The sequence below is a fragment of the Mustela nigripes genome, chromosome 8 (genome assembly GCF_022355385.1).
Source record: "Mustela nigripes isolate SB6536 chromosome 8, MUSNIG.SB6536, whole genome shotgun sequence".
In the NCBI taxonomy this organism is placed as follows: domain Eukaryota; kingdom Metazoa; phylum Chordata; class Mammalia; order Carnivora; family Mustelidae; genus Mustela; species Mustela nigripes.
In genome coordinates, this window is record NC_081564.1 from 21892483 (window position 1) to 21911871 (window position 19389).

At 47.6% G+C, this 19389-nt stretch overlaps 1 protein-coding gene across 3 annotated transcripts in view; it reads right to left on the reverse strand.

Moving 5' to 3' along the window:
* Nucleotides 1–2052, reverse strand: part of AP1B1 (adaptor related protein complex 1 subunit beta 1) — a 53887-nt gene extending 51835 nt beyond the window's left edge. For 2 of the 3 annotated variants that reach the window (XM_059408772.1, XM_059408769.1), the window contains exon 1: nucleotides 1900–2052. The gene's annotated coding sequence lies outside the window, so the exon portion shown is untranslated. Of the gene's footprint in view, nucleotides 1–1836 lie in introns of all 3 variants that reach the window. The other variant, XM_059408771.1, reaches the window with a different exon arrangement.
* Between the last annotated feature and the right edge of the window lie 17337 nt (nucleotides 2053–19389).

Below are 19389 nucleotides of genomic sequence, written 5' to 3' on the forward strand. Positions count from 1 at the left end.
ATCCCCCCACACACCAGTGTTGGGGGGGATGGGGAGGAGGTGGGAGTCAGTATTATTTTAGAGCTGAGGTAAAGGAGACCAAGCCTAAGTAAGTTGTCCAGGTAGGTGCTGAGCAGGGGTCAGAAACCAGGGCTGACTGGTGGGGAGTCCGGCAGTGCTTTTTCCACTACACCTCTTGAGCCCTTCAGGCCACTCAGGATGGAAGCCTCTGCTCAACCTGTCCTCAACAGATAACCTCTCCACAACCTCTGAGGGATCAGATTCTTTGAGAACTACTGAGGCTACTCTTTATGACAGTTTCTAAGCGGCTGGAGGAGGCTGGTGGGCTCAACTTAGGATAGGGAGCCAGATGCTCTGAGTTTTGCTCATGTTCCCACCATCTGTCTGACAAGTCACTTCATCTCAAATCCTCCCTTGGAAGAATGGGGATAAGGTGACAGTATTACGTTTCTGTGAATTCAATGGAACTAGGAGAACAGATCACAGACTTTAAAAAAAGGTACTATGGTAATATTTATGTCACAGCTTTCTTCAGAACATGTGAAAACCTTCATGGGTTCATTAAGGCTTGTAACACCCAGGACTGGATAGGAAGGCAGCACATCTTCCCCCTGCTGCTACCAGGGAAACTGAGGAAGAATTGGAGCAAGTGAATGTCTGCAAAGGAATAAGGCTCAGACTCACAGAGTCTAGTCCTCCAGCCATCAAACGACTTCACCATCTTCCAAGCGAGATGTGCACTCCCCATCCAAGAAGCCAAGGGACCTGTACTTTTCTGAGACAGAGACCCTTCCCTTGAGAAGGTTCTTCAAGAACCTAGGGCCAAAAGATCCCCTAGGGGTCATGTGCTTCCTCTCTTTATTCCAAAAGGAATGCAGTTCAACCACTCTTAAGAGAGGGTCTGAATATTCTTAAATTAGCTTCATGAATAGCCTGTTTTGTGTCTCACAGTTCTCAATAGTCAGGAAAAACTTCCACTTTTGCCCTGAAAGGTAATTACTTCTAACAATAGCCTGCAGGATTGTTTCACCCTAACCATGTGAATTAAATGGCCCTTATGAGGAGCAGACGCAAAGTAATAAGGCTACATCTTTATATAGCTTTGAATAAATACAACAGCAGCTAAAGAAATCTAACAGCCCCTACACCCAACCTTGCTCCAGCCTCTTCTGTCTCTGCACTTTTCAGGCCCCTGAAAGCCTAGGTAAGAAACCTGGCTTTGCCTATTATCACAGGACTGACCTTACCTAATGCGTGATTCAACCTCTCTGTGCCTTGGTTTCCTTGTAGATAAAATAGGGTTGTTGTGAAGTTTACATATGGCACTGTACCTGCGGTGTTTGGCAGTGTCTAGCACACAGTAGGAGCTCAATAACTAGTAGCTAGCATTTCGTCAGTATTTTTAGCATGATCACAGGTGTCCCCAGATAACCTGTCCATGAAACGCCGGACGGACAGACCAAGCCCAAGCCTACCGCGGGGCAGGCGCAAATGGCCGGTTCTTAATTTTTTTTTTTTTCCTTTTTGAACCTTGGCAAAGAGATAAGGCCCCGAATGACTGGGAGGCCTCAGCATGTGAAGGGGGAAACCAGGACGGGGAGAGGAGTTTCCCTCCTGGCGTGGGGCGGACTCCGCAGGGCCTAAGTCTAGGAGTCTCTTTGGAGGACGCCCCAAGAGGGACTGCGGGCTGGGGTGGCTGGGATTCAGGCCGGCGGCCAAGTGGGCACGAATGAATGAACCCGCAGTCCTTCTCTCACGTCGTGGCTTGGGAAACCACTCACGCCCCTCTAGCGCCCCGTCCTCTCTGTGACCTCTGACCCCACAAAGCCCCCTCACCTCAGATCACCGCCTCCCGGCCCCACTCCTTCTCCTGCCTCGCCGGACTCCCCGCTTCCTCACCCACAGGTCCGGACGGCTCCCGGCGCCACGGCGCGGCTCGACTCCTCAGCAAAATGTCCGCGGCCTCGTCCTCCCGCTCCCCCGGTGCGTCTGTGCCGCCGGCCGCTAGGAGCCCCGCGGCTGTCACCTGCCGGGCGGAAGTGAGCTGCCCGCGCCCGGGCACTTCCGGTGGACGCACGGCCTGGGGGCGGGGTCAAGGGTGCAAGTCGGGGGGTGCCCGCGGGGCGGGGCCATGAAGGGGCGGAGCAAAACGGAATTAACCCCTCCCCAGCCGCGGCGTATCCCGCCGCTGCGTCTTGCCGAGCGCTAAAAAATTAGCTAAGTAATTTTAGTAACTTAAGATGATGACTTTAAAGGCCATCTCTTCCTTCTGTGTTACATACGGAAAAACTGAGACTCTGAGAAAGGCAAGGTTTTGCTCAAGATCACTTACCTTATGAATGTTAGAGTCAAAACCAGAACTGTAAAAAAAAAAAAAAAAAAAAAAACAGAACTGTAAATCCAGTCTAGCACTTGCTGCCCTTTGGAAATTCTGACTGGAAGGGTTAAACCCAAGTGCCTGCAAGGAACTTTGATCCAAGAGGAACTTCATAATATCCCATTTTCCTTTTGCTGGGTCTGCCAGGACGTCTTTGATTTCTATAATCCCCTCACTCCCGACTCTGGTACTATTAACTTTCTCCTTATAGATAATTTCTGATCATTCCCCCTTAAAACAGTATTTCGTCACTGCTCTTTAAGAAATGTCTTACTGGGAATGAGTTTAACTATGTCAAGCTCATATTCTAACTCTTAGGGCATTTTCTTCTTGCTCTGATAGTGATTTCATTATATTTGAGCACATTTGTAATCAGGTATGAATGCCCCCTCTGTCAAAGGTGTTTCAGCAAAGATAATAATTAAAGGTTTATAAACTAGGGCGCCTGAGTGGCTCAGTGGGTTAAGCTGCTGCCTTCAGCTCAGGTCATGATCTCAGGGTCCTGGGATCGAGTCCCACATCGGGCTCTCTGCTCAGCAGGGAGCCTGCTTCCTCCTCTCTCTCTGCCTGCCTCTCTGCCTACTGTGATCTCTCTCTGTCAAATAAATAAATAAAATCTTTAAAAAAAAAAAAAAAGGTTTATAAACTAAACTTCAGGTTGAGAAAAGAACACCTATTTTTTTTTTTTTTAAAGTTGCTTATTAATAGGGGCTCCTGGCTGGTTCAGCAGTAGAGCATGCAATTCTTTGTCTTGGGGTAGTGAATTCAAGCTCCACCTTTGGGTATAGAGATTACTTAAAAATAAAATCCTTAAGGGATGCCTGGTTGGCTAAATCGGTTGAGCCGCTGCCTTTGGCTGGGGTCATAATCCCAGGGTCCTGGCATCGAGTTTTGCATCCAGCTCCTTCTTCAGTAGGGAGCCTGCTTCTCTCTCTGCCTCTGTCTGCCACTCTGCTTGTGCACTCTCTCTGACCAAAAAAAAAAAAAAAAAAATCTTAAAAAATAAAAATCCTTTAAAAAAAAATTGCTTATTACAACATTATGAGGCCATTAATGTCAGGCTGAAATGCTAGTCAGTTAAAATGATTTAGAAGTCTAAACATTTCCCCGTTTCTTCCATGTAAAAGGTGACTTTACTGCTTCCTCAATTCTTTACAGGAAAAGTAAAGAACATCTTGTTTTTGCATGTGGGGAGGAAGTATCTCAATTATGAACTATAAATATATATGAACTATAAATATATATAGCTGGAAAGTGTTATTTCTAATGTTTTAAACCACTTGGGTTATATAAAGACATATTTGTGTTGTTTTTGAGTACTTGTACAGGGTTTTTTTATAATTATAAATTTAGTGAGTGCTTCATTTATGTAAGGCACTACTCTTACAAGTGACTTGGGCTTCACAATCTTTCTTACATTATTTACCTAAGTATTAGAAACCATTGTTTTTATTTTTTATTATTATTTTTTAAAAGATTTTATTTATTTATTTATTTGACAGACAGAGATCACAAAAAGGCAGAGTCAGGCAGAGAGAAAAGGAAGCAGGCTCCCCGCTGAGCAGAGAGCCCCAGGCAGGGCTCAATCCCTGGACCCTGAGACCAGGACCCGGCTGAAGGCAGAGGCTTTAACCCACTGAGCCACGCAGGTGCCCCAGAAACCATTGCTTTTAGATACGTCACTATCACCAGGTTATAAGCCAAATACAAATATGAAAAAGAATTAGTTTCATCCTCTAGATTATATAGTAAATATTAAATTTGAAATATGTGTTAATTCAACTCCAGGGGAAGGATGAAGTTAAACATTAACCTAATGAAAATTTTTTGCTAGTGAAAATATGAAAACCTGATGATGGGGTTCCTGGGTGGCTGTCTGTTAAGCATCTGCCTTTGGCTCAGGTAATGATCTGGGATTGAGCCCTGCATTAGGCTCTCTGCTCTGTGGGCAGTCTGCTTCTCCCTCTAGCTTTGCTCCTCCACTCCCCCAACCCCCGCTTGTGCTCTCTCAATCTCAAATAAATACATAAAATCTTTTTTTAAAAAAAGAAAATATGGGGGTGCCTGGGTGGCTCAGTGGGTTAAAGCCTCTGCCTTTGGCTCAGGTCATGATCCCAGGGTCCTGGGATCAACCCCACATTGGGCTCTCTGCTCAGCGGGGAGCCTGTTTCCTCCTCTCTCTGCCTGCCTCTTTGCCTACTTGTGATCTCACACTCTGTTTCAAATAAATAAATAAGATAGTAAAGAAATAGTTTTTTAAAAAGATTTAATTATTTATTTGCCAGAGAGAGAGAGGGAGAGCCCAAGCAGAGAGAGAAGCAGGCTCCCTGTGGAGCAAGGAGCCCTATGCAGGGCTTACTCCCAGGACCTGGGATGATGACCTGAGCAGAGGGCAGACACTTAACTGGCTGAGCCATCCAGGTGTCCCTCGATGGTATGTTTGGCCTTTGTTTTGCTAATCTTTGTGGCATGTAGCCTGATTAACAAGGTGATAGTAAAAGATACATTTTTTAAGATTTTATTTTTAAGTTTTTTTTTTCTCCCCAAAGCTCTATTTATTTGAGAGAGAGAGAGAGCACAAGCAGTAGGAAGAGGGAGAGGGAGAGGGAGAAGAAGACTCCCTGCTGAGCAGGGAGCCCACTGTGGGGCTCAATCCCAGTATCCCAGGATCACGACAAGAGCCAAAGGCAGGCGCTCAACTGACTGAGCCACCCAGGCTCCCCCAAGACTTTATTTTTGAGTAATCACTACACCCAAGGTAGGACTCAAACTTACAACCCTGAGATCAAGAGTCTCATGCTCCACCAACTGAGCCAGCCAGGTACACCAAAGATACGATTTTTTTTTTTTTTAAAGACTTTATTTATTTACTTGACAAACAGAGATCACAAGTAGGCAGAGAGGCAGGCAGAGAGAGAGAGAGGGGGAAGCAGGCTCCCCAATGAGCAGAATGCCCGATGCAGGGCTGGATCTCAGGACCCTGAGATCATGACCTGAGCCAAAGGCAGAGGTTCAACCCACTGAGCCACCCAGGTGCCCCAGATACGATTTTTTTAATATGGTAAGATAAACGCCTTTGAGTCTCTGCTTTGCTAACCCAACCTGTTAAGTTACCTGAAGGTTTTGTCAAGACGAGAGAGAAGTATATGGCATATGTGTCTAGTTTGCTTCTGTATGGTTTGATTGGCATGTTTGTAAATTGAGTCATTACTTAAGAATTGAGAATTATCACTTCCGGGATGCCTGGGTGGCTCAGGAAGGCATCTGCCTTCTGCCCAGGTCCTGATCTCAGGTCCTGGGATCTGAGTCTCAGACTGGGCTCTAGTCCTACACTGGGCTCCCTGCTCAGCAGGAAACTTGCTTTTCCCTCTCCCACTCCCCCTGCTTGTGTTCTCCTCTCACTGGATCTCTCTCTGTCAAATAAATAAGTGAAATATTTTTTTAAAAGTAAAATAATAAAAAAGAATGATCACTTCCAGTAGATAGTAAAGTACAATTGAATATGATAATTTCTAATAGTCTCTTAGATGTACCTAATTTACCAAAGGAAAAAAATATATTTACCTGATGCTCTTCTAGGGAATTATGATACTTAAAGTGTGAAGGGGCTTAGTTTCTTAGTCTGTTTCAAAACATCAACATTTTTATTTGGAATGATTATTGCGAAGAGAAGTATGTCTTTTTTATCCAAGAACTTGAAACGTACCTGGAATTTATCAGTGCACGGGCCCATTTTAGAATGTCATTTCTTAAAATAATCCACTAATGTTTTGAACATTTTCATCATTTGGTTTCTCTTTCTGCTAAAGAACAATTACATCCTAATTTGGCATAGGATCCCTCTGAGCTGAAACCTGCATGGGGCCAATAGCAATTAAACAGTTCTTTAATGCTCCTTCCCCATCCCACCCCACCCCTTGGGGAGAGGGGAGAACAGCACCCAGAAAGACACCAAACTCTTATAACATATCTCATTAGAAATTCACAGTTCTGGGGTGCCTGGGTGGCTCAGTGGGTTAAAGCCTCTGCCTTCGGCTCAGGTCATGATCCCAGGGTCCTGGGATCCAGCCCCACATTGGGCTCTCTGCTCAGCAGGGAGCCTGCTTTCCTTCCTCTCTCTGCCTGCCTGTCTACTTATAATCTCTATCTGTCAAATAAATAAATAAAATCTTTAAAAAAGAAGAAATTCACAGTTCTTCCCTGTGCCTAGATATCTTCTGCTGTTTAATCATTTTTTTAAAAAGAGTATTTATTTATTTATTTATTTGAGAGAAGCAGAAGGGAGAGGGAGAGGGAGAAGCAGACTCCTCGCTGAGCAGGGAGTCTGATGTGGGGTTTGATCCCAGGACCCTGAGATCATGACCTGAGCTGATGGCAGACATTTAAGTGTCTGAGCCACCCAGGCACCCCATGTTTAATCATTTTAAAAGGTGGCTGGACATGCAGGTTTTTTCATACATAACCTCTCTGGTAGGAAAGATAATCTTTGGTAGCACCTTTTGCTTATGGTAGTTCTAGATGGTTTTGTTACTTATGGGAAACTAGTGGCAGCTCTCTTAGGCTCAGCTGAGAAACAGAATAGGAGCTATTTTTTTTTTTTTTGAAGGCCAAATAGATCACAGAAGTTTCTAGGAAATCGAGAAGGCAGTGCATATTTGCCATCGTCAAAATACTTACTTGCATTTATGGAATGTGTGTTCTGGTTTTTTTAATGTGTATTTTCATTCTTTTTTTTTTTTTTCATCTTGGCAGTGGAGAGTTTCATTCTCAAAGAATAAAAAATGTTTGGGTTAAGGCCTCTGCCTTCTACTCAGGTCGTTATCCCGGTGTCCTAGGATAGAGCCCCACATCTGGCTCTCTGCTCGACAGGGAGCCTGCTTCCTCCTCTCTCTCTCTCTGCCTGCCTCTCCATCTACTTGTGATCGCTGTCTGTCAAATAAAGTAAAAAACAAAAAAACAAAAAACATTATAAAAAAAATGCTTGGGTTAAGGGTTCCTAGCTGGCTCAGTCAGAAGAGCATGTGATTCTTAATCTCTGGGTCATGAGTTCAAGTATAGATTACTCAAATAAATAAAACAACGGGGGCACCTGGGTGGCTCAGTTGGTTAAGCAACTGCCTTCGGCTCAGGTCATGATCCTGGATTCCTGGGATAGAGTCCAACATCGGGCTCCCAGCTCCATGGGGAGTCTGCTTCTCCCTCTGACCTCCCCTCTCATGCTCTCTCACTCTGTCTCTCTCTCTCTCAAATAAATAAAATCTTTTTAAAAATTATAAAAACAACAACAACAACAAAAATGTTTGGGGGACACTTGGGTGGCTCAGTCAGTTAAGCATCTGTCTTCAGCTCAGGTCATGATCTCAGGTCCTGGGATTGCCTTTGTTCGGCTCTCTGGTCAGCAGGGAGTCTGTTTCTCTCTCTCCCTCTGACCCTCCTCCCCCACTGTGCTCTCTCTTAAATAAATAAATAAATAAACTTAAAAAAAAAAGTTTGTGTTATATGCAGTAAATAGGCTGCTCATTCACTGATGACCTGCTTTTAACTTGTCCGTTGGCTAGAAGCAACAAAGCTATAGGTATAGATACTTGTCTGATTTTTTTGGAAACTAGTATTTTTCTTACTTTAGGAACTATTAGTAGACCTGCGGTTGTACTTAATAACCTTGTATTTACCTCATACTTCCATTGCAAATAAAGTTTGAGTTCCATGCCCCTTTCCCCTCTTATTTTGGTCCATGACAAAATCAGTATATACATATTTTTAATGTACTGGGAAATGCAAAGATTGGTAATGAGACCACTTACTAAATGACAGGAGTGGATAATAATTAAGAATTTGTGTTTTCTCAAATATAAACTCAAAATGGATGAAAGACCTAAATGTGAGACATGAATCCATCAAAATCCTAGAGGAGAACACAGGCAGCAACCTCTTTGACCTGGGCCATAGCAACTTCTTGGTAGACATGTCTTCAAAGGCAAGGAAAACAATAACAAAAATAAACAATTGGGACTTCATCAAGATAAAAAGCTTTTGCGGAGCAAAGGAAACAGTCAACAACACCAAGAGACAACCAACAGAATGGGAGAAGATACTTGCAAACGACATATTGGATATAGGGCTAATATCCAAGAGCAATAAAGAACTTAAACTCAACACCCAAAAAGCAAACAATCCAGTCAAGAAATGGGCAGAGGACATGAACAGACATTTCTGCAAACAAGACATCTGGATGGCTAAAAAACACATGAAAAAATGCTCCACATCACTCAGCATGGGGAAAATACAAATCAAAACCACAATGAGATACCACCTCACACCAGTCAGAATGGCTAAAATTAACAAGTCAGGAAACAACAAATTTTGGCGAGGATATGGAGAAAGGGGAACCCTCCTCCTATACTGTTGGTGGGAATGCAAGCTGGTGCAGCCACTCTGGAAAACAGTATGAAGTTTCCTCAAAAAGTTAAAAATAAGGGTGTCTGGGTGGCTCATTGGGTTAAAGCCTCTGCCTTTGGCTCGGGTCATGATCCCAGCATCCTGGGATCGAGCCCCAGGTCTGGCTCTCTGCTAGGCGGGGAGCCTGCTTCCCTTCTCTCTCTGCCTCTCTGCCTCTTGTGATCTCTGTCAAATAAATAAATAAAATCTTTAAAAAAAATGTTAAAAATAGAGCTATCCTATGAACCAGCAATTTCACTACTAGATATTTACCAAAAGGATAAAAACAGAATAATTTTATATGTACCCACACGCTATACACAGCTGTCTGGAGAAATATCTTTCCCTAATGATAAATGTTGGCAAATGCTATCAGCCTCACTGGGGATGTAACATGGAAAGAAAAGAATATCCATGGGGCACCTGCGTGGCTCAGTGGGTTAAGCCTCTGCCTTTGACTCAGGTTGTGATCTCAGGGTCCTGGGATCAAGCCCCGAGTCAGGCTCTCTGCTCAGCAAGAAGCCTGCTTCCCTCTCTCTCTGCCTGCCTCTCTGCCTGCTTGTGATCTCTGTCAAATAAATAAATAAAATCTTTAAAAAGAAAAGAAAAGAATATCCAACAAAACAAACCAACAAACCTTTAGGTCACCAGGGTCACCTGGGTGGCTCAGTCATTAAGTGTCTGTCCTCAGCTCAGGTCATGATCCCAGTGTTCTGGGATCAACCCTACATTGGTCTCCCTGCTCAGCGGGAAGCCTGCTTCTCCCTCTCCGACTCGCCCTCCTTGTGTTTCCTCTCTCACTGTCTGTCTCTCTCTCTGTCAAATAAATAAATAAAATTAAAAAAAAAAAAAGAACTTTAAGATTTTTAAGAAGACAAGGGTGCATGGGTGGCTCAGTCAGTTAGGCGTCTGACTCTTGATTTCAGCCCCGGTCATGATATCAGGATTGTGAGATTTGGCCCCAAGTTGGGCTCTGCCATAGGGATGGAGCTTGCTTGGGATTCTCTTTCCCTCTCTCTCTGTCCATCCCCTGCTCACTCACCCTCTCTCTCTCTCTCCAAAAATAAATAAATATTAAAAAGAAAAAGATTTCGGGATGGCTGGTTGGCTCGGTTGAGCGGGTGCCTTCAGCTCAGGTCATGATCCCAGCGTCCTGGGATCGAGTCCAGCATCAGGCTCCTTGCTCAGCAGAGAGCCTGCTTCTCCCCTGCCTCTGCCTGCCACTCTGTCTGCCTGTGCTCTCTCTCTCTCTATCTCTGACAAATAATTAAATAAAATCTTAAAAAGAGATGAAGAAAAGAAAAAGATTTCCATGAAGACAGAAGTGACAGTGTTCGTTTGTTCAGGAAGGACATCCTAGGGAAGGTGGCACTGGTGCTAGACTTTGCCCAGGGAGAACAGAGAGCCTCACAGGCTGAGATGGAAGGACAAAGCAACCCAGGGACAACAGAGCCAAGCCAGGAAGGCAAGAGAGCCCGACATCTGGGTCCTTCAGAAAGCATTTCACGAGTCCCTCCTCCAAACCAGGCCCTGGGTTGGGTGTTGGATAGTCACATGGGAGAAGCAAAGACCCTGCCTTTGCTGAACCTACAGTCTCTCTGGGGAGGGGGACAGAACAGCAGACCTCATATGATTGGTGCTGTGCTACGGGATGCCCGAGAGGCTGTGGGAGTCTAGGAGCTGAAGCTCCCTGGAGTTGGAGGGACCAGGGGAGGCCCAGACAAGTAGAGGGCATGTAATCTGGAAGTACAGAAAACAATGAATGTTTATGGAGCACTGTGGTGTGCCCAGTGGTATGTAGAGAGTCTCATTTGCCCCTTACATCAGCCCCCACTTTATCTGGGGGAGGGGGCATGTAACTCCAAGAGCTTAAGTCAAATAGAGTGCGAGTGTCAGAGCTACGGGCATGGTCCTAGAGCCCCAGGATGTGTGCTCTTATAAGTCCCAGTCATTCACCTACAATCTATTCATCACTCCTACCTGAGTCAGCCATAATGGAGAGACACGAAAAAGAGCTAGAAAAAGAGACACGAAAAAGAGCTGGCACAAGCTCTCCTTGGGCTACTGTTGAGTGTGGGAGACAGAGACAAACAAAGGGGCAATTATAATACATCCCAGAAGGACCACGGATGCAGGGGAGACTCAGGCAGGAAACTCGCCCTGGGAAAGTCAGGGAAGGCTTCCTGGAGGTGGTGACCTCCAGTCCAACCTACGAAGGATGATATTGCTACTGTGTATAGTTGCCATTAACAAGGCACAGCACTAGGCTCTTCCATGTATGAAGTCACTAGAACCTTCCCAACGATTTGAGGTTCTATGACCGTCCCGGGTAAAACTGAGAAAACAGGCCAGTAGGCAGACTTCTTGTGGGCCCGGGCCTCCTCTCCCACAGCTCAGCCTGGCAGGAGAGCTAAAAATATAGTACTACTCTACTAAGGGCCAGCTTAATGTCAAAGTCTGGATACTTACAGCTTGCCGAGGTGGAGCCCAGCTCCACCCCCAACACCAAACCCAGCTGCCACTCTGCCTGAGTCCCACTCACCATCAAATCCTGACAGCTGTGGCTAGAACAGTCACACCTAGGTCTTGTGCACATCACCCGGTCCTCTGAGACCCCAGGCCCAGGAGGGGACCCTTGCCTCAGGAGGGGGTCTCAGAGCCAGGCCCACCTGGATAGAAAACTGACAACTCCTAAAACATACACTATCGCCAACACTAACATCACCTCCTGGTTGGAAGAGGGCGTTTTAAAACTTTTATTCAAGTCCTATCCACTTTCCACCCTGCCCTATTGGGCTGGCTGGTGTGGAACTGCCTGTCTACCTCTTTAAGCCTCAGTTTCTCCTCCTGGAGAACCCTGCACTCAGTTATGGGCCAAGTGCCACTGCGTGCCCTTGACATCCACCTCTTCATGTAACCTTCACCGTTCTCAAGAGGTGCAGGCTACAACAGCCCTCACTTTACAGGTGAGCATACTGAGGCCTGGAGAAGCTGAGAACTTTCCTCCTTTGACAAGGCAACGATGGACTGAGCTGGGAGTCAAGTCAAGTCAAGTCTGACAGCAGGGCCCATGTTTCCCCTTCCCCACCCATACCTGCCTCACGGGACTTCATCCAATCAGAGGAAGGCCAGGAGTTCTTGTAGTCTCATGAAGTGACCCGGGACCTGCTGCTGGTGCTGTGTGCCCTTCAACGAGTCCTTGCCTCCTTCTGGCGCACAGAATCTCCCAGCAGGTCCTTCCCCACCCTCCCACCACAGTGGTGCATAATCAACAGATGTTGCACAAATTAAATGTTATTTCCACATATGACCACTAGAGGGCCCACAAGTGACACTAACAGCCACCCTTCCCTTCCTATGTAATCGTTAACACAGAAGTGTTGTAGGATCCAGGCGCTACCAGTGACAGTTTTCGTGCAGGAGCCACAATGCCAGATCCCCACAGCTCGTCTTTTCATCTTGGTTTTGCCACAGAAGGAGCAAGTGTACTTGGCGTGCTGGCTTATCTTCATCTTCTTCACCATTTTCCCGAAGGAGGCACCATAATGGGTCCTCTATTTGCCCATGATACCGACCTTCTTGGTGCATTCAGCCATGTCGCCGCAAACTAGGTCTGAGCCCAGTAAGCCTTCCTCCACGGAAATTTCTGTTTGCTGGCTGTTTTTATCATTTTTACCTTAGAAATTATTAAAAGTTACCTCCGATCCTTTCTGGAAGGAGGCAGGAGGTGAATTTGTCCATACTCTCATTGATAATACCAGCACTGCAAGTTGCTGATGGGCTGGCTGGCTCACTTTGCTGGGGGTGAGGGTAAGGGGCATCCCACAGGACCAGCCGAGAGGGTCCTTGGCTTCGCGAAGGATAGAAATAAAATGTGAGCCAAGAAGAAGTGAAAACAGAGTTTATTAAAGATATATAGAGAGGCGGGGTACCTGGGGGGCTCAGTGGGTTAAAGCCTCTGCCTTCAGCTCAGGTCACGATGCCAGAGTCCTGGGATCGAGCTCTACATCGGGCTCTCTGCTCAGCGGGCAGCTTGCTTCCTCCTCTCTCTCTCTGCCTGTTTCTCTCCCTACTTGTGATCTTTATCTGTCAAATAAATAAATAAAATCTAAATATATATATGGATAGATAGATAGAGAGAGAGAGAGAGAGAGAGAAGAGAGAAAGAGGATAGATACATACAAGGTGTCCACGAGACTCGGGAGGGAAAGAAGAGTGAGTCTCACCTTTGCTGGGGGCCGTGGGTTTTTATGGAGGATTGTGGTCTGGCACCTGTGTCTTCTCAGGAATTCAGGAACAAATACAAGTGTTTAGGTGTCCTCCATCACTTCTGCCCTGGAGCCAGGGGTCTTGGGGAGTCAGTGGTCTTGGAAAATGTTCCTGACGAGCCTGCCCAGTCACTCTTTAGATGTTATCTGTGGTGCTGGAAGATTCCATAGAGATCAGCTCCTTGACCTTTCCAAGAAGGACATACATTACCTGTTCAAGAGGCATGTGTAGGGTGGGGGAAAAGGTCCTAGCAAGAACAGAAGCAGGGAAGAGAGCAAAAGCAGTTGTTTGTGGGGTCCCCTCAGTTACTCTGTCCCAAGGCAATGGCAGGTGTGCAACTGCCCCACCTCCCCTGGGATCCTGCTAAGCCAGGTGCATGTGTTTACACATGTGAGAAGGGTCCCAGCTTCTCCAAAGCCCCCATGTACACCATCAAGGTTGGCAGCAGCAAGAACCAACCAGGGTTCTAGTCTGCCCACATGGGCTCCAGCTCGTTCCTGTGGATCCTGGAATGTTCTGGTCCTCTCCTCCATTATCTTCCCCCTGCCCTTCCCGCCAGCCTGCCCTGCTTCTGTGAGCTCCAGCATCAGACTCAATGACAACATCCTTCCAGAGACCTCCTGCTTAAGCAGCTCCCATAACAGCCCAAGTTCAAATCCCTGAGACAAATCTCTTACTCTCTATGGTCCGGTGTTTCTGCTTGAACCCTGACTGAATCAGAGGAGGGATACTGGTTCAGAGCAGGCAGGTTCTTAAGGCTCAGGGCCTCCAAAGGCTGTCAGTGTGAGGTCCTCCTAATAGACCCACTCAAACAGAGTACAACTTTCCTAACTTCCCCGTAGCTATGTGTGGCAGGAGGAGGAGAGACTTTTGCCAAGCTGGCACTGACAACAGAAAGCTGAGGTCACCTGCCATCCCACAGGCCAAGCAAAACAAAAGGGAACCCAGAATCCTACATAAAAACCAGATCCCCTGCGTCACATGGGGTATCAGGGTAAGTAGGAATCTCAGAACTGGGACACCTGGGGGACAAAATGGGTGATGGGAGTCTGTGGGTGGGTATTAACAACCTCCACCAGGAAGGAGTCCTGTGCTCCCCAGGGCAGTTTGGACCTCAGGGTCCAGGTTGGGACACTGCTTTAGAATTCAGTTGGGTAAAGAGGCACATGTGAGCCGTGCTCCCAGCTGGGGCTGAGCTGGCCTTCCCATCAGGACGACTCTGCAGCTCAAGCCCTAGATGGCCACCAGGAGGGGCTCTCAAGCCATGTCCAGTGAGGCAGTGATGTCCCTAGGCTGTGAGGCAGAGGAAGAATTCAGAGTAGAGGAGTGGGGTTCTCCAAGGTTACGCAGGTCATGTTCCATGCACAAGGCTGCCAGCCCCATGTGTAGGAAATCTTGGTGCTGTAGCTCGTCTGATCCACCTTGGGTAGCCAGGGGTACAAAACTGAGTTAGTGCCCCTTTGGGACCCCCATTGGGGCTAAACTCGTGGAAAGGCCTGAGGCTATCATTATGCAGGGTAGGATGGCTGGAAGGTGGCAATCCTCAGACTCATGAGGATTTCTTTTCTTTTCTTTTTAAGACTTTTTTTTTTTTTTTTTTTTTTTTTTTAACAAAGATCACAAGTAGGCAGAGAGAGAAAAGGAAGCAGGTTCCCTGCTGAGCAGAGAGCCTGATGTGGGGCTCAATCCCAGGACCCTGGGATCATGATCTGAGCCGAAGGCAGAGGCTTTAACCCACTGAGCCACCCAGGTGCCCCTATTTTCTTTTCTTTTTTAAGATTTTATTTATTTATTGGAGAAAGAGCAGAGTGGGGCAGGGAGGGGTCAGAGAGGGAGAAGCAGACTCCTCACAGAGCAGGGAGCCCAACAAGAGGCTCGGTCCTGGATCCCAGGACCCCAGGAGCATGACCTGAACTAAAGGCAGACACTTAGCTGACTGAGCCACCGAGTTTCCCCATCTGTACAATGAGGCTGGATCAGATGGTCATTCAACCCACCAGTAATACTGGTGATGATGGTGGCAATGATGAGAACGGTGCCATTTGCCAAGAACTCGTTATGTGCCACACTCCACACAAAACTCATTTAATTCAACTGTCTCTCTTAATATGCGTGGTGCAGGCACAACTGTCACCCTCATTTCGTAGGTGAAAACACAGAGGCTCTTATGGCTGAAAGAGTTGGGCTAGGAGAGAGATAATACAACTGGGAAGAGCCCAGCTCAGGTTCTGTTGTTTCTAGCTGTGTGACCCTGGACCAGTCACTCACCCTCTCTGTGCTTCTGTCTCCTCAGATCCATGAGGCTGCCACGAGGACCACAAGCAGCAATGCCAAATGCCTGGCATGCAGGGAGCAGAGCACATCAATTATTGATTTGTTTTAAATGCATTATTATCCGTGGCTGGGATGTGAACCACAGTCCACTTGGTCCCTCAGCACCGGCTCTCCACCCTCTGAGTAAATTTCTGCTGAAGCAGGAGGTGAAATGCTGCCGGGGTTGAGGACTCGGATTTCATGACAGGCTCAGGTCGCCTCAGGCACAGACCAGGCTTGCCAGGTGCCCAGAAAATTGCCCCAGCCCCACTCCCAAGCCAGATGGGGCTGCCCCATCTGTGGGGGGCTACACAAGTGTTCTTGCTCACCTGGCCAGCAGCCTTCTGCCACCCTATCCTGGCAGGCCCACAGCCAGCCTCCCCCACCCAGGAGCTTCCCATTTGCTCCCCACTAAACTCTCCAAGCCTCCTCTGCAAGGCTCACCCACTAGATAATGGAACACCTCCTAACCTCCCATGGGCTGCTCCTTGGAAGCTATTGCTTCACTATCCCCCCAACTGGGTTTCCTACCTGATCCCTTACCTATTAAGTCCCAAGCTGGCTGATTCCGTTGCCCCCATCTAACTCACCTACCTGGGCACCAAGCAGATGCTGTTCTCGAAGAGGACATTCTGTATCTGTGTTTGGTAGATGCCATCAAGGGATAGCGCTGGCGGTGTTCCTGGTCTCCCCGGTCCCTACCATCTGGTTTCTACTGAAGTTGCTGTTCTTTGCGTACAGGATAGTGCCCTGGGAGTGGAGGGGCTGCTGCCTCTCAGTGCCTGACAGAGCCAGGCACATAGTGAGGCCGTGAAAATGGGAATGAATGAAGAAAGAAAAAATGATGCAGGGCCAGGTTTGGTCTTTGGATGTGGGGGACTCAGGGGCTCTCAGGGGCACTGGGAGCCCTGGATCTGGATCTAGGCTCTGCTGCCACCGTTCTGCAGCTCTGGGACCTTGAGCAAAGTTCTCAACCTGTCCCAGACTGTTTTCTGTTCTGTAAACCAGGGAGAGTGCCGGTCCCGGGCTCCTGGAGCCAGTGTGGCAACACCACGGAGAGAAGTGAGCACAGCCTGTTAAGATCACCCACCCTATGAATGCCCACGTCCTGAGCCACCTGGGAGCTAGAGGTAGGTTTGGAGATCGAGTGATGCTCAGCTGGTTGGAGGGTGCTGGCGTGTAACCTGGGTGCTGAGCTTCTGTCGGCCCAGCTGGGGCAGGACGTGGGGCAGGAAGCCAAAGGTGTGAGCCCCCTGGCCAGCTGGAGGTCCAGCCCTGTTTACACTCCACCCAGTATGGCACGTGTTGCTGGTGGTGGCCTCCCTACCACCCTCCCATCCCCAGCTTCCCCCACTCCAGCCTCCCGTCAGAAGGAGCCTTCAAATATCGCATCTGAGACATAGTCAAGCCCCTGCCTCATGTGATTCTGCTGGTGCTAGTCACTCTGTCCTTTGTCCCTTCTCTAGTCTTTTTGCTACTAGCACAGTCACAAGAACCTGGCCAGGCCCTGTGCTCAGCATCCTCTCTCCGGCATTGGGGGTCCAACACCAGCTGGGGAAGGGTCGCTGGGGGGGGGGGTGGTTCTGATCCCAACAGCGCCCTGCAACCCCACCCGATCTCCACATTCTAGGCCTGTGTCCTGGAGGGCTTTTCTGAGCCTGGCCCACTGCAGGCACCGCGGGCAGCGTCCTCCCCAAGTTCTGCACCAAGTTCTTTCTCTGTAACCTAGAGCTCCTGGTGGCTGTAAATCTGCCGGCAGGGACTGCAGAAGCCACGCCTGGTAGCTCAGGCAAGCTGACTACCTCACCCTCCTTCTAGCTCTGCACGCAGAGTGCACTTCCTCTCTGGGCTAGGCAGGATGCCCAGGACCAAGCAACTGCAGCATCCTCGCTGTCCCCCTTCAAGGCCATCCTGAGGGTCTGGGCTCCCCACTCCCCTGCTCTTCCTCTCTCAGCCTCCCTTCATCCATCAGAAAAACAAGGGGCTTGCGTCTGAGTCTTTTTAAAAATTCTGATGACACGCATAGCCACTATCCCTCCACAGTGCTCACTAACCCCCCTCCCCAGCAACACACAATTTTGCACAGACCTTTACCTACCAATTGGTCCCCCCACCAGACTGGCCCCACATCTGCCTGGTTGGGAACCTCCACATTTCAAGAGCTACTGTCATTTGCAAAAAGCAACTTGCAAAACAGAATGTATCATCTTCTTTAAACATAAATGTCAGGGGCAGCCAGCTGGCTCAGTCCATGAGTGTGTGACTCTTGGTCTCGGGGTTGTGAGTTTTGAGTGCCACGCTGGTGTAGATATAACTTAAAAATAAAATCTTAAAAAAAACCCATAAACATTTATGGTAAAAACATAAAAGGATCTGGGAAAATATATAGAATATATATAAAACATATATATTCTCTCTATATAGAATATAGAGAGAATAAAGAATATTCCAGAGCTTATCTCTGGAGAGTATGGTTATGGGAGCTTTCACTGTCTACTTCAGACCTTTTTGTAACTGAATATTTTTTAACAAGCGCATGCTACTTTGAGGGATTTTTCCCTCCATCTAAAATATAATCCTGGGGGGCGCCTGGGTGGCTCAGTGAGTTAAAGCCTCTGCCTTTGGCTCGGGTTGGGATCGAGCCCCGCATCGGGCTCTCTGCTCAGCAGGGAGCCTGCTTTCCTCCCCTCTCTCTGCCTGCCTCTCTGCCTACTTGTAATCTCTGTTAAATACATAAATAAAATCTTAAAAAAAAAAATATATATATATATATATATATATATATATATATATAATCCTGGGGCGCGTGGATGGCTCAGTCATTAAGCATCTGCCTTCGGCTCAGGTCATGATTGCAGGGTCCTGGGATCCAGCCCCTTGTTGGGCTCCCTGCTCAGTGGGGAGACTGCTTCTCCCTCCACCCCCTGATCTTAATCTCTCCCTCTCTCTCAAATGAATAAAATCTTTTCAAAAATAAAATAAAAAAATTAAAAGGGGGGATGGGGCACCTGGGTGGCTCGGCTGGTTAAGCAGCTGACTCTTGATCTCAGCTCAGGTCTTAATCTCAGGGGTGTGAGTTCAAGTCCTACATCGGGTTCTGCGCTAGGCGTGTGGAGCCTACTCGATTCCCTCTCCCTGGGGCAAATGGGTGGCTCAGTTGTTAAGCATCTGCCTTTGGCTCAGGTTATGATCCCAGTGTGCTGGGATCAAGCCCTGTATCAGGCTCCCTGCTCGGCAGGAAGCCTACTTCTTTCTCTCCCACTCCCCCTGCTTGTGTTCCCTCTCTCGCTGTTTCTCTCTGTCAAATAAATAAAATCTTAAAACAAAACATAATCCTATGGGGCACCTGGGTGACTCAGCTAGTTGGGTGTCTGCTTTCGGCTTGGGTGGTGGTCCCAGGGTCCTGGGATCGAGCCCCGTGTCAGGCTCTCTGCTAGGCGGGGAGCCTGCTTCTCCTCCTTCCTCTGCCTGCAGCTCTGCCTACTTGTGCTCTATTTCTCTATCAAATAAATAAATAAATAAATAGCCTTAAAAAAATAAAATATAATCTTGTAATGTTATTGCCAACAATCTCCAATTCTCCAGACCCTTGATCTTTTTGTTGAGCGGACTGATAATGAGGGCTCAGGGTTTTGAAGTTCTGAGTGACAAGAGAGCAACAGGATTAACACCATGACTTGACACTTAACCACTGGGTTCCTCTGCTCACGAGGTAATTAACCTATCTCAGGCTCACTTTATTCTCAAAAATGGGGTTAGTAGTAACTCCTGCACCTTGGAGGGTTTTCTTACATGGGCAAGGAGGGAAATGTAGAATGTATTTTTCCTTCCTTCCAAAGGAAAGAATCCTGAGTGAGGGAGACTCTTAAGACCCTGCCCGGGTCGGGACGCCTGGGTGGCTCAGTTGGTTAAGCAGCTGTCTTCGGCTCAGGTCATGATCCCAGCGTCCTGGGATCGAGTCCCACATCGGGCTCCTTGCTTGGCAGGGAGCC